Raw genomic sequence first — 7,049 nt, 5'->3', positions numbered from 1 at the left:
ACTGTTTCTTCATTGACAGGGTTATTAATGTTTATAAAATGTCTATATTTATTGTGGGTGCTAAACTTGTATCACATGAAGATAGCCAAAAAATGTCTATATTTACTGTTTCTCTTTTGATCCTTTGCATTGTTGATCTTATCACATTAACATGAATTTGATGACCTTGTTTGTTGTTCTTTTTTTTTCCCCCTATTTGGAAGGAAAACAAGAGCTCTTTCATCAATCAATTGCATCCTTAATAAATGGCATCATCAATGTGGCTGGCTTCTGAGTTATTCTATGAATATAGTAACAGGAAATGTTTGTATAGATATATATTTACAAATATAATAATAATATGTTTGGTTGCATCATTTCAAAGATATCAGCTTAGTGTTTCATGGATGCATGTGTTTATGTGGTTGTCTGAGTCTTTGACCAACCTTTGAATTAGGGAATTGAGTTCGTATTGCCTTTGTACTGGACCAATAATGAATTACATATTGTTTTTCTTTAGTGCATGGTTATGAATGATGGGGACTAGCTTGTTGTGTTATGGATATGTGAATGGGTGTTAGGTATCTATATAAGACTAGTTAACAAGTTTAAGAAGTTTCATATTTGACTCTAGAGTCTAGACCAACCAAACTCTCCCACTCTTCAAATCTTTGATAAATATATATATTTGTGAACTTTCCTTTTCATTGATTTGATGATGGTGGGGTGGTGTCTCACGAGGTTAGCCTCTTGTCTTCCATGTCAACAGTTTCGGTCGAGTGTGGGACGTTTTTTTTATATATATAATTTATTCTTTGTTTTGCATGACCCTTGTGAATTATTGTTATTTTTTTATTTTCATAAATTAGTGTCATGGTTGGTTCCCTGTTCTTTTTTCTCCCTTATTTTAAAAATGAAAGATTTATAAGAAATCATTGTGATTATTATTTAGGTTTAAAGTCAATGATCGATTGAAGAAAAGAGAAACAATAAAAAAAAAGAATGCAAGGATCAAGTAATGTGATAAAATCAAACAATGCAAAGGATCAATTAATTTTTATAAAATGTCTATATTCAAGTTAATGTTTATAAAATGTCTATATCCATGTTAATGTTTATAAAATATCTATGTTTCTTTTGGCTTAATTCATTGCAGGGATTGGAAAGATTATTTCTTTATATATATATTTGTTGAATTGGAATCTTTATTTTGTATTATGGGTGAAGTGGCGAATAGGATGAAGAATAGAGAAGTGCTTCTATGATTATATATAATCACAGTGTGGTAAGTTTGTGGGATTGTTATTGTTATTCAATTCATCTGTTATTACCTTCTTGTTGATTTACTTGAAGCTATTTGTTAGTATGATGGGTTTCATTAGTTATTTCAGTATATACTACTTGCACTTGTGATGTAGAAGTCAGACTTAGGGGATTAATATTCCTCATGTGCTACTAATAAAGAAATGGTCAAAAATAGATCGATTAATTGTATTTTAACAAAACTAGGGAGGTCCAAGCAATGGTGTGATATTGTCTTATGAAAATAAAAATTTAGACTATGTGCAACTTGTTGCTTGTAGCAATTTAAGTAATTTCTTGTCTACCATTTCCAATCTTAAAAACCTGCTTATACACAGTGGAGGTTTAGTTTGCGCTAATGGCCTATCAAAAAATGGAAACAATAGAAAAGTTCTTGTTAATATTGTATATATACCCTTATAAACTTGAAATTGATTGCAGAAATGATTAGAGATGGTTTCTACTGATATGCATATGTATGTAAACCGGCAAGCTTATGACTGTTAGAAACAATTCTTTCCATCACAAGTGACAGGTTGTTCTTAGCATACTGATGTTGAATGAGACAAAAAAGGTGGATCTGACTGGCACTTATCTCATAGCTTTTGGTGTGAAGTTGCATGAATACCTCTATATCCAAGTGTCACATTTTGCATTTAGTAAAATTTATAGCTTGAGATATTTTCAAACACTTTTTAAGCATGTTGGACTATACTGCTCATAGATGGAGAGTAATCTCGTGGTGTAGGTATAAACATTTTGTGCTGTAGTTATGCATTCCATTGGAAAATTTTAGAGGTGATGCACTAAAGATCAATTTAGTTCAATGATATTGGAAATAGTGATTATCAGCACTAGAATTATTGGTTTCCTGCATTTATTAGGAAATCAGAGCCTTTTTTTTGCAGATGTATTTATAAGAACCATGTATTTGATGTTACATGATTGCTTAGTCTAGAATTATTACTTATGAATATTTTATTTCCTGCTTCATTTCCAAATTTTATCCTATATAATGTACGAAATACATTTTTAAGAGAATTTTTATTAGATGATAATATTTAGTTAGGGCATAAAATTGGAAGTTTGTGACTTTTGAAAATCTTAAGTTTGAGAAAAATATTTATTTAAGTTGTCTAGTGTGTTTAATTTTTTTGAGTAGCAATTCAACATTAAGTTATATATGTGGGTAAATAATAATTGATGATTATGTTTCCACAATGTAGTGTACAAGTTAAATCCTACAACGGTTGCTTAGAATGCTAGATTTTCTCAACTTGGGACGAGTGATAGAGGCCAAGAAGAAGATACCACTGATGATAAAGTTTGAATGATGAGAGAGTGATATATAGAACTTGGGTGTTTTATAATTAGTTTCATTGACATATGATTTCTATTATTCATGTTTTGGTTATGTATGAATACGTTTAGATATGATGAAAGATTGAACTTACTTACTTTGAATACTATTGAACTTGTGTTTTGTTATGAGTATAAATGATTTTGTTTATTATATAGAGTTTGTGAAATGATATTGATAACATGTTAATACAGGGAAATGGAGTAAGGAAAAAAAGTAATAATATAAAAATAAAAAGTACTATCACAGACGGAATTCCATTGGCAATAAAAACTTTTACGGACGGAATCCTGTAGGTGATAAAAACTATTAAAGACGGAATTCCATTGGTAATAAAGGTATTCAAGGATGGAATTCCATGGGTGATGACTATCAAAGACGGAAATCTGTTGGTGTTAAGTACTTTTTATGACGGAATTCCATTGGTAATAAGCATCTTTAGAGACGGAATTACAAGGTTGATAGAGATTATCAGAGATGGAATTCCATTAGTAATAAACACCTTCAGGGACGGAATTCTGTGGTTGAGAAGACTATTAGAGACGGAATTTTGTTGGTAATAAATACCTTCGATGGCAGAATTCCGTGTGTGATAAACACTTTCATTGATGGAATTTCCGTTGGTAATAAACACCTTTAATGACAAAAATTCTGTTGATAATAAACATCTTCAGTGACGGAATTTCCATTGGTAATAAACTCTTTTAAAGACGGAATTTTCGTTGATAATAAACACTTTGAGTGACGGAAAATTCTGTTGGTAATATTTTAATATCATCAATATAATAATCTTTTCCAACGGAATAGTATTAGCCACTTGTTTTCCAGCGACCGAAATGTCCAACGGAATAATCTAAATTTTCTGTCTCTGATATCCATGTTTTGTTGTAGTGTATGATTTAAATTTTTTAAAATTATTTCTTTGCATCTTAGAAGAATTCATTTATATGTCTTCCCTATTCTTATGTTTCTCGGTATTGATTGTGAGCATTATTAATCAATTAATTAAAACTTTCACCTGCACTATTTGCTGAAGCTAGTAGCTTTTGATAGTTCTGGAATAGGCACTACACCATTTTTTTTTAATTTTATTTTTAGAAGCAAATACATAGAGTGGTGTTAAAAAACTGCTTTCTTAATCGTGTAAAAATATTTTCAGACAATCTAGATATATATATATATATATACATCTGGTTTAAAAATATTTTTAACCCCTAATGAATGGCGAGAGTTATCTTTAATAAGTGGTGAGTTTTGATTACGGATAATAGTATATTTCTGGGAGTGATAATAATTATACACGGATGATTCTAGCATCCATGTGTACGTGAACATCGCCTCCGCTTTTTTTAGTGAGTTATTTGGGAAAAATACCCTCTATTTTTAAATTAAGAAAAGGCAAAAATTAAAGCAATCACTTACTTTGACTGAACTGCCAGAAGTTCCACCGACAAACTTTGCGAGTGCATCTCCTTTGGTCGTCTCTCCTTCACTTTGGCGATCTCGGTGATCCGCACTTTTTTTGGGTAGTTTTTGGTGAAAATTTGCCTCATTTAGATGAATAGATCCCTGTTTCGCGTAGTTGTTTCTGGATGTCGAATCGAGTTCTGTTTTTCCCGTTATTTATTTTTTATTTTTCTGAATTTTTTATATTAAAAAGAGTGGTTAGAGCTGAGTAGCAATGGTTGAAAGCTTGGGAATTGGTTCTTTGATGGATCTGGGGCGAGAAGGTGGAGCCATTTGCCGCGGGAGTTCGATCTTGAGGGGATCTCATGCGGTATCACACGTTGGAGGCGAATGGGGCCGTAGGAACGAATGAGAAGTAGAGGGAGATCATTCTTATGAGGAATGTGCATACGATTGATGAGCCGGAGGCCGAGGATGAGCTTAGTGGCGAGAAGGACGATTATATGGCGGTCTAGTGAGGTATTAGAAGTCCCTTATTGAGAGGACCAAACACCATCTCGGTATGTGAAATCTCTTTGTTTAGAAGCTAGGAATCAACTTTATATTGATGATTTGTGTGCTTGTGCATCTAGAGAGAATTTTTATTCCATGAATGGGAAATCCTTTTTGTGATTATGGTTTTTGTGTGTGTGTGTGTTTGGTAACAGGTTATCAGTTATCCCTATAATTCGGACTTTGATTATGGTGCTCTGGGTCAGCTTCAACATTTCTTGATTAACAACCTGGATGATCCCTTTATTGAGAGCAATTAATTAAATCTTTCACTCGATTTCTCGTCATTCTTTTGTACAAGATCTGACTATTTTTTCTGGTTTTCTGTTGTGATTAATCTTTTCATGAATTTGTTTTCCTTGTCTTTTGACATTGCTCTGAGTTTTTGCTGACTAATTTCTTGTTTTTTGTTGTGATTGTTTAAATTTAAGTTTCAATTTATAACCTAATTCTATTGAAATTGTTCTCATGAATTGGTTTCCTTCTCATAAAATTTCTTTGTATGTAAATGTGATATCTTTGGGATGTTTAACTGGGATTTTTGTGGCCATTGGTTGTAACAACAACACAGTTATTTTTCTCTATTGTGATTGTTTAGCTTGAATGTTTCATAGCATAACTCAATGCTATTTGGATTACTTGGTGTTCATGCAGTGAATCTATTTTTATTTATTTTTATTTATTACTTTCTTCTCACAAAGAAAGAAAATGATTGGTTTCGCTGGATGTTATATTACTGCAAAAATTTGGATGTCTGAGGTAGTGTTATATCAATACCAACGATTGGATTTGATGCTATTCCCATTCTTTTATATACTTTTACATTGTTGATCTGTAAAATTATTAGGCCTATTTGCTTGAATTAGTTTACCTTGTTATGTGCTCTTAGATGTTGATAATGATTGTTTAACTTTATTGATTGTAAATTATAGTGCTTTGTCCTTGAATTAGTGCTTTCCTTTAGGTGATCAAGCATAATTACAATTTAGGGAGTAGGGACAAGCTTAGATGATCACTTGTTGTTATATATTAATGTGGTTGGTGGTTGGTCAACCTTTTGAGGTTCATCACTTACTTTCTAGTCTCTTATTTACTTTTTATAACTTCTTCTTGTTTTTCTTCTTTTTTTATTTTCTCTTTTATATGTGTGTATATGTAGTTGATGATGAGGGGTGTGAGGAAGAGTAGACATGATGATGGTTTATATGCATTTAATTAGGGGATATACTCATCTTCTTCATAGTCTTATCTTTTTGAGTGATTTTTGAATGGTGTGCTTGATTTTTATGTTCCTGCAGATGTACCACAAGCGTGAAGTGATGCATAGAAACCTAAAAACGTCTTGTTTGCTAATAAGAATGAGAACTCCACTCTGAAAGCCATTGATTTTGGGTTGTCTGTTTGTTTCCAGCCGGGTATGTGTTTGTTGAAATTCTTTCTGCTTGTGAACAGAATATTAATGCTTTTTTACCAATGAACAGTCTAAGTTAAAGAGAAAATTATATACTGGGTTTTCAATTTTTCTTTAATTTTGGTGCCTTGTTGTTGGTTTTGTATTTTTTACAGGTGCAAGATTTACTTAAATTGTCGGGAGTCCATATTATATCGCACCTGAGGTTCTAAAAAGGAATTATGGCCCTGAAGTTGATGTTTGGAGTGCTGACGTTATCCTTTACATCCTTCTGTGTGGTGTGCCACCTTTTGGGGCAGGGGCAGGGGCAGGTAATTTGTCATGGAGAATATCAACAATCAGTATTAAATAAATATTATTTCTTCATGGACTTGTGATTTTTTTACTTTCACAAATTGGCTAAGATTATTTCTTGCTCTGAGTTTGAATATTTTCTAGTAGATGCTTGCTAGTAGATGCTTGACTGATCATTTTGCTGTGTGTATGCTTGATTTCTGGTTTTTTTTTTTTTTTTAAATCTTATGTGCATGGAAAATTTTAATTAATGCAGAAACTGAACGAGGAGTTGTAAAGGGCATCTTTTCTTCTGTGGTAGATTTTAGATGAGATCCATGGCCAATAGTTTCTGATAATGCTAAAGATCTTGTTTAATCCAGATCCGAAACGGAGGTTAGCAGCACTAGAAGTTCTTGGTGAGATTCAAGTATTCCTCTTTTATGTACACGATAGCTATTACTATGAGAACAATTTCATGGCTTTCAATCATGTTTTTGGTGCCTGCTTATGGTTGTTATTGCACATTAATTTAATCAGCTCCAATAAAAATATCCCTCCTCTTTCACCCCAATCTTCCAACTCGATTGTATGTGGTTGACCATTTAGAATGATACCTTTGGTTCATATTTCACCCAAATTGAGAAATTGTGTAGTCAAATGATTCCAAGTAGAGATGTGGCTCATACTTTTCTCATCATTTCCTTTTTAAAATCAATCCCAATCAATCAAGATTTAAAGAATATAAAAGATTATGACATATGT

The 7,049-nt window shown here is 32.2% G+C and overlaps 1 long non-coding RNA gene across 2 annotated transcripts; it reads left to right on the top strand.

Annotated features, from left to right (window-relative positions):
* Positions 1 to 1,278: 1,278 nt before the first annotated feature.
* LOC120251646 lies at positions 1,279 to 6,830 on the top strand. 2 transcript variants are annotated; one of them, XR_005533467.1, is made up of 4 exons: positions 1,279 to 4,567; positions 5,899 to 6,015; positions 6,167 to 6,322; positions 6,562 to 6,830. It is a non-coding gene; the product is annotated as an uncharacterized LOC120251646 (long non-coding RNA). The 2 variants fall into 2 exon arrangements; XR_005533466.1 differs by having other exon boundaries at positions 1,279 to 4,608.
* Positions 6,831 to 7,049: the final 219 nt, after the last annotated feature.

This window comes from Dioscorea cayenensis, chromosome 20, assembly GCF_009730915.1.
Source record: "Dioscorea cayenensis subsp. rotundata cultivar TDr96_F1 chromosome 20, TDr96_F1_v2_PseudoChromosome.rev07_lg8_w22 25.fasta, whole genome shotgun sequence".
In the NCBI taxonomy this organism is placed as follows: Eukaryota; Viridiplantae; Streptophyta; class Magnoliopsida; order Dioscoreales; family Dioscoreaceae; genus Dioscorea; species Dioscorea cayenensis.
This window is presented reverse-complemented; position numbering and strand designations above follow the sequence as displayed.